Source organism: Dasypus novemcinctus, chromosome 26, assembly GCF_030445035.2.
Source record: "Dasypus novemcinctus isolate mDasNov1 chromosome 26, mDasNov1.1.hap2, whole genome shotgun sequence".
In the NCBI taxonomy this organism is placed as follows: Eukaryota; Metazoa; Chordata; class Mammalia; order Cingulata; family Dasypodidae; genus Dasypus; species Dasypus novemcinctus.
In genome coordinates this window covers 57967154-57983883 of record NC_080698.1, presented here as the reverse complement: position 1 = coordinate 57983883, position 16730 = coordinate 57967154, and the positions used below count along the sequence as shown (strand labels likewise).

The window sequence follows — 16730 nt, the reverse complement described above, 5'->3', positions numbered from 1 at the left end:
GAGTCCCCACCCACCTGGAGGCAGGGATGCAGTGTCCTACTGATATGACCCAATCAAAGCCTTCATAATTATTTAATCAAGTAAAAGTGAAACCTCTGAATCCAATATAATGTAATATGCCTGGAGGGACAGTTGACAAACATAATCCAAAGTTTATTTCTGGAATTCATAAACAATATCAAACTGTCACACTATCTAAACAGAATAAAAAACAAAAACTGTATGGATAATCTCCATAGATGCAGAAAATGCATTTGACCAAATCCAACACCCTTTCATGATTAAAAAAAAAATTCCAGAAAACTAGAAATAGAGGGAAATTTCCTCAGGTTGATAAAAGGCATCTACAAAAAACCTACAGCTAAAATCATACTTAAAGTGAAAGACCTAAAGTTTTCACTCTAAGATTAAGGACAAGACAAGATACCTACCTTCACCACTGCTATTCAACATTACACTGGAATTTCTAATCAGAGTAATTAAACAAGAAAAAGAAATAGGAAGACATTCAGGGAAGCAGATGTGTTTCAAATGTTTGAGTGCCGGCTTCCCACATACGAGGTCGCAGGTTCAATCCCTGGCTCTGGTACCTCAAAAAAAAAAAAACAAATTGGAAAGGAAAAAATAAAACATTTGAAGGTGAAATGATAAATATAAAAAACCCAAATAATTCATACACAAAAAATTACAGGTAATAAACAAACTCAGCAAAGTTGCAGGGCACAAAATCAACATGCAAAAATCACTTGTGTTCTTATACACCGGTGATGAACAATCTGAAAAGGAAATTAAGAAAACAATTCCATTTAAGAGTGTATCCAAAAGAATAAAATACTTAATATATGTAACCAAGGAGGTGAAAGACTTGCACATGGAAAACTATAAAACATGGCTTTGTCCTAAATAAATGGAAAGAAAGACATCCCATGTTCATGGATTAGAAGACAATATTGCTTATAAGACAATACTACTCAAGCTGATCTATGGATTTAATGCAATCCTTATTAAATCCCAGCTCACTTCCTTGTAGAAATTAAGTTGATTCTAAATTTGTATTTAATTGCAAGGGGTGCAGAATAGTGCAACAGTCTTGGAAAAGGACAAAATTGAAGGATTCACATTTGCTGATTTCAAAATTCACTACAAAACAGTAGTAATCAAAACAATGTAGTATTGGCATAAGGATGTAAATAAATCAATGGGATAGAATTGAAAATCTACAAATACACCCATGTGTCTATGGTCCACTGATTTTTTTTTTTTTTTTTTGCTTATTGTTTGGCTCGTTGTTTTTTGCTTGTTGTTTGCTCATTGTCTTTTTTTTTTCTTTAGGTGGCATGGGGAAATGAACCTGGGACCTCTCATTAGGGAGGCAGGTGCTCAACTGCTTCAGCCACCTCTGCTCCCTCAACTGATTTTTGATAAGGATGCCAAGACCATTCAATGGAGAAAAATAAGAATAATCTTTCATGAATAGCCTCATGCAAAAGAATGAATTTGGATGACTACCTTACACCATATCCAAAAATTAACTCAAAATAGAGCAATGACCTAAGTGTAAGACTTAAAACTATAAAACTCTTAGAAAACATATGGATAAATATTCACCATCTCTTATTTGGCAATAAAGTCTTAAATATGACTCCAAAAGCAAGAGCAGCTATAGAAATAATAAAGTGGGCTTCATCAAAATTAAAATCTTTTGTGCACTGAAGGACACTATTTAAAACAAGAAAAAAAGAAAAGACAATCTACGGAAGAGGAGAAAATATTTGCAAATTATATATCTGATAAGAGACTTGTATCTAGAATATAGAACTCAACAACAAAAAGACAAATAACTCAATTTAAAAGTGGGCAAAAGATCTAAATAGACATTTCCCCAAAGGAGATAGACAAATGACCAATAAACACATGGGAAGATGCTCAACATTATTAGTAGCAGGAACGTGCAAATCAGAACCCAATGAGATGCACTTCATACCCACTAGGACGGCTACAATTAAAAAGCCTGATAATACAAGCGTTAGTGAGGAAGTGGAGGACTCGGAGCCCCCATGCGTAGCTGGTGGGAATGTAAAATGCTGTAGCCACTTTGGAAACCAGTCTGGCAGCTCCTCATAGAGTTACCTCATTACCCAGCAATTCCACTACTGGGTATACAGCCAAGAGGAATTAAAACATATGTCCATATAAAAATGTGTACCTGAATGTTTATAGCATCATTATTCATAATAAGTAAAAGGTGGAAATAAATTAAATGCCCATCAATGGATAAATGGATAAAAAAATTAAATGCAATGGAGTATTATAAAAAAGAATGAAGCACTGGTAAATGCTACAACCTGGATAAACCTTGAAAACATTATGTTTAGTGAAAGAAGCCAGTCACAAAAGACCATATATTATAAGATTTCATGATATGAAATGTCCAGAATAGGAACATCTATAGACAGAAAGTAGATACGTGTTTGCTTAGGGCTGACATGCAGTAGGGTGATAGTTAAAGGGGATGGGGTTTCTTTTTGAGGTGAGTAAAATGCTCTAAAATTGTGGTAATGGCTGCAAATATCTGAATACACTAAAAATCACTGAATTTATACTTTAAATGGGTGAATTGTATGGTATAGGAACTATGTTTCTATAGAGCTGTTATTAAAAACAAAAACAAGAGTGAACAAGAAATAGACCATACCTCAAAGGGACTGAATTTTAGTTTTGCATCATCTCCATGGTTAGATTAATGATCTGGGATTTATAATATTCCTAGGGTAGCTTTTTCTAGAAGCAAATGCAAATCCTGTGTGAAAGAAAATAATATCATCTACAGTCTTATATTATCTCTATAATTTTTCTTATGCAAGTTATGGCATTCAATTAAAAATCACCAAGCATATGAGAAGACAGGCTGTGACCAAAAACCCAAGAGAAAAAACAGATAATAGAAACAGACCTCATTCTCCATCAAATTTTGGCTTAAACATTATTACTTCCTCAGGAAAGTTTTTCTCAACTCTTGAGACTCATTAAACCCCAAGTAAATCAATCTCATCCAATCCTGTGCTTCCCATCATTAATTGTCCAACTTCTGTCAGCAAATTATTTAGCCATGTTCAGTATATCTGTTTTGCATGAATACAAAATTAACTTGTTTTAGAACTTGGGTCACATCTAGCTTTCCTAAGACAAATGTAATAGGTTTTTTAAAACTCCGGTTTAAAATAAAATTTTAAGTTGTAGTATAACATACATACAGAAATATGTGCAAATCATAAATATACAGCTTGATGAATTTTCACAATCTGAACATATCCATGTAAGTAGCACCCAGATCAGGAGCTAGACCATTATCAGCACCCTAGAAACTGCTTGTGCCCCCTTCCAGCTACCAACTCCTTCCCAAGAGTAACTGCTATCCTGTCTTCTAACACCAAAGAGTAGTTTTGCAGATTTAGTTTAATATATGTTAAAAATCATACAAAGATGCATATACACATTTGTTCACTGCAGCTTCATTTATAAGAGGAAAGAGTTAGAAACAAAGAAAGTGTCCATCAATGGGGGGAGTGGTGGTGAGTAAATTTATTATGGTCACTCTTACAGTAATTTCTATACAACCATTAAAAGCAAGACCCAGATATGAATAAACGGATATGGAAAGATGTCCAAGATATATCAGTACCACAAGAAACCAAGTTTTCTATATAACTTTTTAGTTTATCTATATTGCATTTATATACAAAGAAAAAACTGGGTGCATGTGTGTATTAGTGTATTTTGTAAACGCAAAGCAAAAGTTCTGGAGGTAGACATACCCAATGATCACAACAGGGGCAAGGGAATGGAATGGGAGGAGAAGGCTTTGTGCTTAAAAAAACAACACATGGGTGTTGATTACATTTCTTACTAGACACATGCATTCCTTTTGCAATTTTAAAGACAATGTAACTATTTTAAAAATCACACAATATCTGAGACTAGCATCTGGTGTTAAGGTGCCCAAGTCAAAGCTTTTATTTATTTATTAATGAAGTTTTAACTTTCTGTAAAATAACAAGTGCACACCCTCTCTGACATAAGGATTTCACTTCTTTGGCTATTCCCTAAAAATACCTTTGTTCATTGTTTGTCAAGGTGAAACAATAGAAACAACCTCAAAATCCATTCATAGAAGAAGAGCAAAATAAGTCATGGTATGTCCATTCATCAAATAAGGCAGGAGTTAAGGAGAATGAAGTGGATCTATATTTTTTAGCATGAGTGGGTCTCCAAGATATGAAATGAAAAAAAAAACAAGGTGCAGAGGATAACATTTCTGTAAAATAAACCTTCCTCAGTGGTGTACATATGTAGGCACATAGGGCACATAAAAATGCCTAGAAGGAAACGTTCCAACATGGCGTCAACGTCTGTTATCTTTGGGATGATGGAAATAAAACATATTTTCCTTTTATTCAGCACAGGAGAGCACAGGAACTCTCATAGCCTTCATGTCATGTAATTCTCAGAGGAGAAACAGGAGGCTCAGAGAAGGTAAATGACTTACCCGGGGTCACGCAGATCTGGGATTCAGACCACATATGTTTGATTTCGATCCTCCTGCTGGAGATGGATGTGGAGGCTCAGCAGAACAGGAGTGTCTTTGGTGGGGAGAGGGAGTGTCTACCCCTGGCATTCACAAATGTTCTCCTACCACGCTGCTGAGCAGCTTTCTCAGGAATGGCTGATGGCATCTCTGGGGCAGATGATTATCACCTCCAGGACCCTGGGACAAATGTGCTTAGATTATGACATCTAGCGGGAAGTTGTCTAGCTCCTCCATTGATGAGGACTTCACCCCCTTTTGACAACCTATTCCATCCATGGGGTGCTCTGACCCCAGTTTTGTCGTCCATGTCCTACCTTTTGTCCTACCTGCTTTCTTCATCTTGGGACAACCCTGCAGAAACTTAGCGAGACAGTGCCTGGGTCCCTTGAAACTGCCCTTCCTCTTAATCTCCTTCCAGGATGGGGTCTCCAGCCCCCTCCCCATTCCTTCTGTCTCTTTTAGATGGCCCTGCCCAGGTTGGCCCTGTCCATTTCCTAAGATGAGACCTGGAGGATCCGCAGAGTCTGAGGGTCAGCTGGCCATCAAATTGGACTGTTTGCTGGAGTTTGTACAGAGCGAGGGAGAAAGTGGCCCTGGCGAAGATGCCAACGACGCTGGGGTCTTGGGGTCATGTGCTCCCGGGGTAACTTCAGGGAGTATCCATCACAGTTCTTGAAACGCCGCAGCCCGGGCACCCCTCAGGCTGTCAACACGGAACCCAACCCTGTGACCAGATTGGCAAAGCTCGCGTCTCTCCCCCCAGGGAGCATCTCACGGTGGTTTCCGTAAGTTGGTGGTGATTGCATAACTCTTTCGCCAACTGCCATGCCGGATATATTTTGCAACCCAGTCCGCTGTGCCACATCTGTCACTGGCATGGCCAGGCCTCCCACAGAGGTCGGAGGAAGTCTGAGAGTGAAAAACAACTGACAGAGCCTCCCAGGAACCTGTCAGCCACAGCACTGGCTCCTCTCTCTACATCCTTGCCCTCAGTCCCCTGCTGGGCAGAGCAGGGTACTCCCAGGCTCCTTCCATCCTGCTGTCTAAGGGAGGATGTGGAGAAGTCCACAGACCAACCTGGAGGGGGGATGGACTTCTGAGAAGTCTCCATCACACGCCAAGAGGTTCTCTTGGCTTCAAATGATGATAAGTCTCATTTGAGCAAGACCTCTCATCAATCCATGGGCAGAATCCCATATGGAGCATATGTGCAGAGAGTACCCCTGGGTGCTCAGACTTGTTCCAAGGAGGTGTGAGAGTGAGTTCTAAGAAAGAGGTGGGCTCCATGGCCATTCTCAGAAGAGAGAATGAGGGTCTGTGGTTGACAAAGGAAGAGAGAAGAAGTCCCACTAGCCTGTGTACAACCTGCCGACGACAGCTATGAGTGGTTGACCAGGGGGACCTCAGGGTTGGCCATCTCCAGAGCTTTCAGAGCTTGAGAGCCATTTGTCCCCAGTTATTTGGGCCTTATCATTCCAGAGATTGAGGGGTGAACTATGTGATGCTCCCAAAGCAAAAGCCAGGAATGTCAGGGAAAATGGAGCCACGGATGAAGAGAGGACTAGGGGAACTCCCACTTTCTGCAAAGGTCGGGGGAAGTTGGGTTGTGCAGTGGACGCTGTGATGCATCTCGTAGATCACCCCCATTCAGGACCCAACAACTCATTCCCCAAGTGCCAGGACTGTTGGCTATGAGGCTCACAGTTGAATCCTTCTCTAGGAAGTTTTGTCAGCTGAGGACAGTCTTCTCTCCCAAGTCAGGAGGTTCGGGGGAAGCCCACATCACATGACTGGTCAACTGTAGGAATTAAAATGCCCAATTCCCTTGCTCCAACTTGGGCCACCTTTGAAGGTTCATCTTTGCCACAGAGCTCCCATGAGATCAGAAGGCCTTGTTGCTACTGCAATGAAGGCAACCCCTCTCTGCCCGATTCTGCTTCCCTCCTTCCCTTGTTGATGGTGAGGGCACTCCCCAGTAAAATTGTCGAGTCTCTTTCCTGGGGAGCCAACCTGGGGGCATGTGCTGAACCACAGAGGAGCCCCTCTGTACTTAGGGATGTAGACTGAGCAAATTCAAATATTTGATATTCAAACTAGCAGTTTCACTCCTCCATGCTCTTCCTTTCCAACCAACTCTGTTCTCCAGGCCACTATTGCTTGGGCATCATTTGGACTGCCTTACACCAGAAATGCACGCTCTGGTTTGAAAGAGAAATCAGTTGGCCATTAAAGAGATGTGCTAAAGACAGACCCGCGCCTAATGGAGGATGTAATCAAAAGGCTAGACTGGACATTGAACAGCAGAGTTGTGGTTGGGTATAGATACTTGTGAACTGTTCTACTCTGACATGGGACACAGAAACCTTCTGAGAGCCTTTCAGTTCCCACAGCAAAGGTGCCCATTTACTAACTGTCATCAGTTTTATTAACCCATCTAACAGGAATAATTATATGCACACAAATAGGACTTAGCCATTTACCAAGTGTCCTTCTTGTTTTTCAATGTATCAGTCAGGAATCTGTTCACTGGAAGTGAGAGAAAACCCAAACTAAACTGTCTTAAGAAAAAAGAGGAGTTGGAGGGAGAGAAGGAGGAAGAGAAGGTATTGCTTCATGTGACTAAAAAATCCAAGGGTGGTCTTTAGGTATGACTTGATCTAGGGACTCAAATGATGTCATCGGCACCCTTAGTGCATTCCCTGCTTCTGGGGTCTTCTTCCTCTACCAGACCTTGTTCTCAGGTGGACTCTCCTCATGGGGCAGGTTAACTGGAGCTTTTCTGGGCTAATATCCGTCTCACTTGAAAAGTTCAGTGGGAACATGAATCTTATTCCTAGCCGTGCAAGTAGAAGTCCTGGGATTCACTTTGATTAACCAATCTCTGTACCAATTACTGTGCCTCAAAAGAACTTGCAGTGCACAAAAGGCAGTAATAGGTACTGACTGGTCACATCTAAAATCCACTGCAAATACGTACTGAGCTGCTGTTAGGCTCTGTAATAAGTTCTGGGATTAAATGGATATTGTCATCTTCATTTGCCCTCAAGAACTCACTTTCTGGCAGTGTAAACTGGCATGCAACAAACTTTAAAAAAAATCCATGATCAGCTTATTTTATTTGCACAAAAATTTTGTAAGAGAAGCCATTATATATGTATTAGCCTATCCTGCAGTTACGGGAAGAGACTCTGAGAATTTAATGGTTCACATAGCATCATCCAGCCTAGGGGATTGTTAGATGCCTGGTAAATCCTGACACTGGGGAGTAGAGCTTCCAATGCCCTCAGTATGCTTGGCTAGATAGAGGCATGATGAAGATGGACGATCACCTTGCACCAAGGCAGGAAGAACCTAAGTCTGGAAAGGAAAAGCATGGAAGCAAGGGGGAAAGTCTAATTGAGGTCCCATGAGTTCCTAAGGAGACCCCCAAACCAGTTAGAATTTCTTCGGCCACAAGTAACAGAAAGTCTGGCTTAAGGTGGCCTAAACATCAAAGTCAATTATCATCCCAAATAGCAGGGTGTCTGAAGGCAGGCATTCTTGGGTTGGTTAATTTGGTAGCTCAGGGACACCTTCCAGGACCCTTGGGCTGTCCAACTTTCCCCTCGTACAGCCTTGGTACATCTCGTACATCTTTAGGATTCGCTTTCCAAGGTCAGAAGATGGAATCAGCTCCATGACTCATATCTTTACACAGCAGTGCCCCCAAAACAGAAGGAGGCATGAGCCTTGCTTTGTGCACATTTAGAAAGAGAAAAGCCTTTCCAAAAGCTCCACAGAAGACCAGCTTCGTGTCCAGCACATGCTCATTCTAATTGCTCACAGTCAAAGTAATGCATATTGGTTACGAGTCAGGTTCAACCGCTATAACAAATAAGCCAAAAATGACAGTGGCTTAAACAAGAGAGAAGTTTCTTTCAAGGAAAATTCTAAGTCAATGGTCCCACAATGAACAGAGGCCTAGATTCTTCCCATTTTGTTTCTCTGCCATCTTTCAACTTGTGATTTAAGATGGCAGTGCCAACTCCTGCCATAACGTCTTCCTTCCAGTCAGCTGGAAAAGAATAAGGTATTGGAGACTTTCCTTAAAAGTCATGACTCAGAAGTTCAGATGTAACTTTTGCTCATTTCCTTTGGTTTAACTTAAACCCATATGCATGTCTAGGTGCTGAGGCTAGACAATGTAGTTCTGTTACTAAGAGAAGAAGGAAAAGAATATAGAGTAACAAAGAACAGTCTCTGCCCCAGCATGAATTATCACGAGCATTGCTCTAGTCTAGATTGATCAAGATTCACCCCCTCAGTCTGGGGAGGGGCCCAGCCCCCACACCAAGCATGTGGCTGTCCAAAACCTAGACAAACTTGGGATTTGATTAGAAAAGCAGATGAGGGAGAATGACAGGTGGTAGGTTTGACAGGCAGAAAAATGCACCCCCGCTATATCCATGCCCTAATCCCTTGACCTCATATGTTCTCTCACATGGCAAAAAGGACTTTGCAGATGTGGTTGAGCATCTTAGATGGGGAGGCAATGATGAACTACCTGGGTGGGCCTGATGCAATCACAATGGTCCTTTACAAGAAGGACACAAAAGGAATCAGAGTCTGAGGAGAAGGGGATGTGATAAAGGAAGCAGAGATTAGAGTGATGCACTTGGCCGATGGAGGAAGGGGCCTCGAGTCAAAGAATACCTGCAAAAACTAGAGGCTGAAAAATCAAGAAAATAGATTCTCCCTTCAAGGTCTCCATAAGGAACCAGCCTTGCTGACACCTTGACTTTAGCCCCGTGAAACTGATTTTGGATTCTGACCTCCAGGATGTAAGAGAACAAATTTGTGTTGTTTTAAGCCACTAGATTTGTAGTAATTTGTTACAGCAGACGTAAGAAACTAATACAGATGTTGGTACCAGAACTGGAGTGCTGCTGTAACAAATACCTAAAAATCTACCAGTGGATTTGGAATTGAACAATAGGAGAGGCTAGAAGAATTTTGAGAAACATGATAGAAAAAGCCTAAATTGCTTTGAACAGACCATTTATGAAAAAATGGATGTTCAAGTGCTGCTGGAGGGGCTCAGAAGGAAATGAGGAACATGTTATTAGAAGCTGGAGGGAAGGGGATCCTTGTCACAGGGTCAGAAAGCTTAAATGAATTGTGTCCTACAAGTATGTGGAAAGCAGAATTTGCAAGCTATGAACCTAGGTATTTGGCTGTGGAGATTTCCAGGTTACGTGTGAAAGGTGTGACCTTGCTTCTCCTTGCTGTGTATAGTATAATGTGAGAGGAAAGAGACACACTGAGGACTGAACTTTTAAGTACAAAGGAACCAGCATTTGGTGATTTGGAAAACTTTCCATCTATCCAGATAGTGTTCTGAGACGAGGGCCAGAAACAGCCCTATCAGGGACTCTCTGAATTTCTGGAAAGTGGTTCCCCAGAGAACAGGGTTCAATGTGAAGGTTTAACTGAACAGCCCCCTGCTAAAGAGGGTGTGGCTGGACATGGACTCAGCCACCCATTTTGGAGGAAGTCAGCATTGGAAATACGTTTGTCTAGGAAGCATGTGTGGGAAATCCTTTATGTCTCATGGTTCAGGTTCCCCTTGAACTGCATGCAAAGCCAACAAGTTCTTTTACAAAATTCGTATGAGCAGAACCACTGCCAGCCTGGACTGGAAGGGACAGACTGAAGGAGGAGTGACTTCACGAGCACAACCATGGAAACAGAGGTCGTACCAAAACTTCTCTTTGGACTAAGAAAGCAGGAGCAGGCGGCGGACTTGGCCCAGTGGTTAGGGCATCCATCTACCACATGGGAGGTCCGCGGTTCAAACCCCGGGCCTCCTTGACCGTGTGGCGCTGGCCCGTGCGCAGTGCTGATGCGCGCAAGGAGTGCCCTGCCATGCAGGGGTGTCCCCTGCATAGGGGAGCCCCACGCACAAGGAGCGCGCCCCATAGGGAGAGCCGCCCAGCGCGAAAGAAAGTGCAGCCTGCCCAGGAATGGTGCTGCCCACACGGAGAGCTGACACAAGATGACGCAACAAAAAGAAACACAGATTCCTGTGCCGCTGACAACAACAGAGGTGGACAAAGAAGACGCAGCAAACAGACACAGAGAACAGACAACCAGGGTGGGGGGGGAGGGGAAGGGGAGAGAAATAAGTAAATCTTAAAAAAAAAAAAAAAAGAAAAGAAAGGGGGAGCACATATGTGAGTAGAAAGGGCAGATTTGCCCCAGCATTGGAGGGTGCAGTCCATCTACCCAGGTGCTTGGTGTGGATGGGGCTCCCACCTCAATTTGGAGAGACTTCGGCTGTCACCCCAAAGCTCGGAGAAAGTGGTGTCTGTGCCTAGGGAGAGATTAGCCATAACCTCAATTCTTGGAGAGGGTGGGACCTACACCCCAGGTTTCAGACAGAGGGAGGCTGCCCTGCGGTGCTTAGAGAGGGTGGAGCCTACTCCCCTGCATTCCAACACTTGGAAAGAGGGGGGCTGCCACTCAAGCAGACCCAGAGGACTAAGCATTAATCTGCAGATGACTGTCAGACCTTGAGACCTAATGGAATTTGCCCTGCTGGTTTTGGATTTGCTTGGGAATCCATGACCCCTATTTTCCTTCTAATTTCTTTCTTCCATAACAGGAATGTCTATCTTATGCCTGTCTCACCATTGTGTTTTGGAAGCAGATAACTTGTTTTCTAAGTTTCATGGATCCATAGAGAGGAATTTTACCTCAGGACTGACCACTGATTTTGATAACTTTGTACTTAGCATTGTACTAAAATTTCTAGCCAGAGCAATTAAGCAAGGAAAAGAAATATTCAACAAATGGTGTTGGGAGATCTGGATATCCATATTAAAATAATGGTGGTGGACCCCTATCATACACCCTGTACTGTACAAAAATTAACTCAAAATGGACCAAAGCTCTAAAGATAAGAATTGAAACTATAAAACTACCCGAAGAAAACACAAGAAACATCTTCAGGACTTGTACTGGCTAGTGGTTTCTTAGGCTTTACACCAAAAGCATGAGCAACAAAAACAAAAAATAAATAAATGAAATGAAAATTGGAAAACTTTTATACATTAAAGGACTTTACCAAAAAGTAAAAAGACAACCTATAGAATGGGATTAAAAATTTTTGGAAACCTTTATCTGATAAGGTTTAATGTTCAGAACATATAAAGAATTACAACTCAACAACAAAAGACAAACAACCCAATTTTTAAAAATGGGAAAAAGACTTGAATAAACATTTCTCCAAAGAAGATATAATAAAAAGATGCTCAGTGTCATTAGTCATCAGGGACATGAAAATCAAAATCACGATGAGATACTATCTCACACCCATCAGAAAAATTTAAAAACAGAAAATAAGTGGTGGAGAGGATATGGAGATAGAGGAACATGTTGGTGGGAATGTAAAATGGTGCAACCACTTTGGAAAACAGTTTGGCAATTCTTCAGAAAGTTAAGTGTAGAATTACCATATGACTCAGCAATCCCGCTTTTAGAAGAACTGAAAGAAGAGACTCAATCAGATATTTGCGCTCTCATGTTCATAGTGGCATAATTCACAATTGCCAAAAGCTGGAAGCAACCCAAATGTCCATCAGCAGTTGAATGAATAAACAATACGTGGCACATCAGCTGTAAAAAGGAATGAAGCTCTAATCCATGCTACAAAATCGATGAACCTTGAAGATATCGTATTGAATGAAATAAGCCAGATACGAAAGGACAAATATGTATGATAATTTATATGAAATAAGCAGAATATGCAAATACGTAAAGTCAGTAACTAGAATACAGGTTACCAATGTCTGATCGGGGGAGTGGTAGGGGGAGGAATTGTTTAATAATTCGTCTGTTTGGGTGATGAAAAAGTTTTGGCAATGGATAATGGTGATGGAGGCACAACTTTGGGAATGTAATTAACACCAGTGAAGTGTATATTTGACGAAGAAGTTTTTAAAAAAGGAATCATATTTTATGTTGCATACAAGTGATGACACCAAAAAACCAAAGCAGCCATAGCTATACAACACAAAGACTTAGCCCTATTGTAAACAGTGGGTTAAAGTTAATATCATAATTATAATAATATTTTTTCATCAATTGTAGAAATGCAAAATGTTAGTAATAGGGAAAACTGTGTGTTAGAGGGGGGTATATGGGAACTCTGTATTTCCTGAAAACCTACAACTGCTCTAATTAAACAGTTAACTTGGGAGCAGATGTGTCTCAAGCAATTGAGCGCCCACTTCCCACATGGGAGGTCCCAGGTTCGGTTCCTGGTGCCTCCTAAAGAAGATGAGCTGACGCAGTGAGTTGACACAATGAGCAGGAAGAGGAAATGGCTCAAGTGGTTAGGCACCCAACTCCCACATGGGAGATCCTGGGTTCGGTTTCTGGTGCCTACTAAAGAAGACGAGCAGACACAAGCAAACACAGCAAGCAGACAATGAGCACACAGACAAGGGAGCCATCCCAGGGAGAGAGAAAACAATTAACTCAAAAGGGACCATAGATCTAAGCGGTAGAGCTATAAAACTCTTAAAAGTTTGGAGGAAAGCAGGAGAACCTTTGTGACACTGGGTTAGGCAAAGACTTCTTCAGCAGGACACAAAAAGCACAATCTATAAAAGAAAAAAATAAGAAAATAGATCTCATCTTTATCCATATTTATTGGTTTAAAATCACATATTTATTACACATTAGGTTTTTAAGTCTTTATTGTTTTTTTAATTACAAAAGTGATATTATGCTTGTTATTACAATGCAAACATAGGCACTCAACAGAAGATCTTAAGCAATGCACATATACATGTTATACAGGGGCTTTTAAATACTAATGGGATCATAATAAATGTATTATTCTATGACTTATTTTACCCCTATTTAAAAATTAATTATCAAATAAACAAAAAAATCCAAAAAACAATAAAAAATAAAAAAAATCATGGACAACATTCCCTGTCAGTACACACAAATTCATTCCATTCTTTTAAAGATTTATTTTTATTTATTTCTCTCCCCTTCCCCCCTCCCCAGTTGTCTGTTCTCTGTGTCCATTTTGCTGAGTGTTCTTCTTTGTCCACTTCTATTGTTGTTAGTGGCATGGGAATCTGTGTTTCTTTTTTGTTGTTGTTGTTGCGTCATCTTGCTGGGTCAGCTCTCCGTGTGTGCAGTGCCATTCCTGGGCAGGCTGCACTTTCTTTCACGCTCGGCGGCTCTCCTTACCGGGGGGCGCACTCCTTGCGCGTGGGGCTCCCCTACGCGGGGGACACCCCTGCGTGGCAGGGCACTCCTTGCGCGCATCAGCACTGCGCATGGGCCAGCTCCACACGGGTCAAGGAGGCCGGGGTTTGAACTGTGGACCTCCCATGTGGTAGACGGACGCCCTAACCACTGGGCCAAGTCTGCTTCCCTCCATTCTTTTAAATAGCTGCTGCATAACACACCAAGTTATGATTGTACCAGCATCTATTTAATCAGTCCATATTTATGAAACTTTTATTAAAACTGTTTCTGGTATTTTTGCTATTAAAAATGTTTGTCCATTTATTTTCCCACATGTGCTAGTATTTCTGCGTGATATATTTCTAAGTGTGTGATTGTGGGTATGAATATTTTAAATTTAGATATTCTAGGGCAATTGCTCTTCCAAAATGTTGTATTTGTTTACATCCTCACCAATAGTGTGGGAGAGCGCTTGCTTTCCTGTAGACTCACCATCATTGATGGATCTATCACTACTTGTGTAATTTTTTTGGCCAGTCTGCTAAATGAAAAATGGTATTCCATTGTTGTGTTAATTTTCATTTATTTGACTATAAATGGGGACATGCTTTCTTTTCATATGTTTATTGACCGATGTATTTTTTTTTTATCTGAATGGTCTATTTTTCTATTGGGCTGGCTTTTTCTTATTGATTTTTGGGATCACTTTGCATATGATAGATATTACTTCATTAGCTGCACTGCAAATACTCTTTCTCAGTCTATTGTTTCTCTTTTAAATTTGTTTATTGTATCTTTTACTATACAGAAGTTGGAACTTTTTATGTAGTCCAATAAATCAATCTTTTTCCTTATAAATCTTCTACATTTTATGCATTGCTTAGAAAATCTCTCCCCACCCCAAAGTTATACAAGAAGTTGTACATTTTCTTCTGGTATGTAGTGAATTCCTGTGCTTCAACCTTATTGCTGATATTTTAATGCTTTAGCGAGGTGCCATAAACATAGGTGCTTCTTATATTATTGTTTAATCTTTCATATGCCTGAAATATTTGATAATAAATTTTTTAAAAAAGAAATAAAAAAGGGAATGCTAATATATGTTTGATGCAGTTGCATTGCCAGGAAAACTCTAAGTCTGGCAAAAAGTATATATAAACAGTTAAACAAGACTATGTGACATTATTTCTAAGTCTATACAATCTTGGAATATGAGCCATAAGGACTTGGCAACTAAAGAAATGGAATCTTCAATGCCAACTGTTGGACTGACCATGGAGAAGGAAAGAAGTGGGGCCCTGTCCCAGACAGCACATCCTGGCTGCCCAGGAAACTCATCCCCATGCACAGAGTCTCCAGTATTTTTTTCTTCATCTTTTTTGAAATGTAATTAACATACTACAAAATTGCCCATTTAGATTATGCCATTCAATAGTTCTTTTTTTTTTAAAGATTTATTTTATTTTTACTTTATTTATTTCTCCAACCCCTCATCGTTTGTGCTCACTATCTGTTCATCTTCTTTTTTTTAGGAGGCACCCAGAACCCAACCTGGGGCCTCCCATGTGGGAGGGAGGTGCCTAATTGCTACAGCCACCCCTGCTCCCACTGGTTTTCAATGTATTTCCTGAGTTGAGAAACCATCACTACAGTCAAAGTTCAGAAGATCTTTAGCACTTCCCAAAGAAATCCACACCCATTAGCAGCCGCTCTCTCCACTCTGCCTCGTCCCTCCCATCAGGACCCGGCAACCGCTCATCCACTTTCTGTCTCTATAGATTTGCTTTTCCTGAATGTTTCATATAAATGGAATACTGCAATGTGTTCTTTTGCCTGGCTTCTTCCTTTTAGCGTGTTTTCAGGGCTCGTCTATGTTGTAGTGTGTTTCAGCCCTTTGCTCTCGTGTATGGTTGAATAGCGTTCTGTTGTGCAGACACCCCACGCTTTGTTTATCCATCCATTAGTTCACAGCCATTTGGGTTCTTTCCACTTTCTCACGATCGTGAAGTATGCTGCTATGACCATTAATGCACAGGTATTTGTGTGGACATGTCTTTTCAGTTCTATTGGATAGATACTTAGGAGTAAGAAATGCTGGGTCATGTGGTGATTCCATGTTTAAAATCCCCCAGTACTCTCGCTCGCACGCCCTGAGATGTGCCACGGGCTGTGGCCACCCACTGCTCTCCCTTTGGCCACGGGGGGATTCATATCATGCTTTTCCTTCTCTCTCTACACAAGCAACGCTGGATGTGTGGGGAGTTAAGCCTAGACTTTACTACTGGACCCCTGGTACCCGGGTCCTGGAGCTGGACGTCCGCCTGGGCATCCACCTGGACAAGACACTGCGTTGCCTCTACTACACATTTCCTATTGCCGTTCTAACGGTTGCCACAAACTCAGGCTTAGAGCAGCACTCACTCAGTATCACAGTCTCCAGACTGTGGGGAGAGGCACGACTCGCCTCTTGTTTCTCGCGTGTCCAAGAGCCGAGCTGTCGCCAGGTGTCATCAGCAAGCCTGGAAACACTAAATTGTGATTGGACCTGGGAGACCCAGGCCAAGCCCCGCTGTGTGAGCCACCAGCTGTGCCTCCCCTCGCCGCCCTCCCCGGGCCTCTGTGCGCCTGCGCGACGAGGTCATCTGTTAGTGACAGCAGTGAGAGCAAACCTTGCTTGGTCTCACGCTCTGTGTCTGGCCACCGCTGTGACTTACTCCACTCCTCGCACCGGCCGCAAGGGGGGCCTTTCTGCGTAGGCCCGTGGAGCTCTGACACCTGCTGACGCAGCGAAGGCCTTGCTGAGTCAGCACCGCTCTCGAAAGTCCCGAGGTCGCCCTTGAAGTGCGGGGTACCCCAGTTTTGTGCCCATAGCCCCATCCGTGAGCACACAGGC

At 41.8% G+C, this 16730-nt stretch overlaps 1 long non-coding RNA gene across 6 annotated transcripts in view; it reads right to left on the bottom strand.

The window, feature by feature from the left end:
- Positions 1–16730, bottom strand: part of LOC139437660 (uncharacterized) — a 49685-nt gene that overhangs the window by 13038 nt on the left and 19917 nt on the right. For 3 of the 6 annotated variants that reach the window (XR_011647586.1, XR_011647582.1, XR_011647584.1), the window contains exons 2-4: positions 4547–4765; positions 2696–2800; positions 432–590 (exon numbers count right to left, since the gene is read on the bottom strand). This is a non-coding gene — a long non-coding RNA (uncharacterized lncRNA). Of the gene's footprint in view, positions 1–431; positions 591–689; positions 777–2695; positions 2801–4546; positions 4766–16730 lie in introns of all 6 variants that reach the window. The other 3 variants (XR_011647585.1, XR_011647583.1, XR_011647587.1) reach the window with 3 other exon arrangements.